This window comes from Olea europaea, chromosome 2 (assembly GCF_002742605.1).
Source record: "Olea europaea var. sylvestris chromosome 2, O_europaea_v1, whole genome shotgun sequence".
Taxonomy (NCBI): Eukaryota; Viridiplantae; Streptophyta; class Magnoliopsida; order Lamiales; family Oleaceae; genus Olea; species Olea europaea.
The window spans coordinates 30,699,726-30,700,599 of NC_036238.1; positions in this window are offsets into that span (position 1 = coordinate 30,699,726).

The window sequence follows — 874 nt, forward strand, 5'->3', positions numbered from 1 at the left end:
TCATATTAAGTATCCTACATGCACTTAATAAAGTTTCACCCCATAAATTAAATAGAAACTTAGCATAATAAGCATGGCATTAATAATTTCTACTAAGGTTCTTTTTTTTCAGCCAAACCATTTTGTTCAGGTGTCGTAGGTGTAGAATATTGGTGAATTTAGCCATGTTGTTCACAAAATAAGTCATTATTGGAAAAATGTTCATCACCCCTATTACTTCTTAAAGTTTAAATTTTCTTTTCTAAATGATTTTCAACTTCGCTTTTATATACCTTAGACATGTCGAAAGACTTATGTTTATGTTTCATCAAATAAACATATGTGTATTTAGTGCAATCATCAATAAAGGTAATAGAATACATATTTCCACCTTTACTGAACATGTTATTCATTTTATATATATTATTATGAATAAGTTTTAAAATACTAGAGGTCCTTTTTATACTTTAATAAGATTTTTTAACCATTTTTTATTCTACGCACGTCTTGCGTTTATAATCATTATTTTCATCATATGAAATCAAGTCACATTTTTTTTCATACATTTCATAGTACTTCTACCAATATGATTTAATCCAGCATGCCATAATGAAAATAAATCAACAATATAAGCAAAATTAGTTTTATTCATTTTCTTATTAATAGTACAAAGTTTGACTATTCCTTCACTAGAATAGTCTTTTTCCAACAAATTTCTCATTATGGGACAATACAAGCTTATCGGACTCAAATACACTTTTAATGCCCAATTTACTAAGAGGTTGCCACTAACCAAGTTTCTATTCATATCAGGAACATGTAGTGCATTAGTAAGAGTAACAATTTTCCTGGAAGTGAAAATGATATCAACATTTCATTTTCCAATGACCTTGGA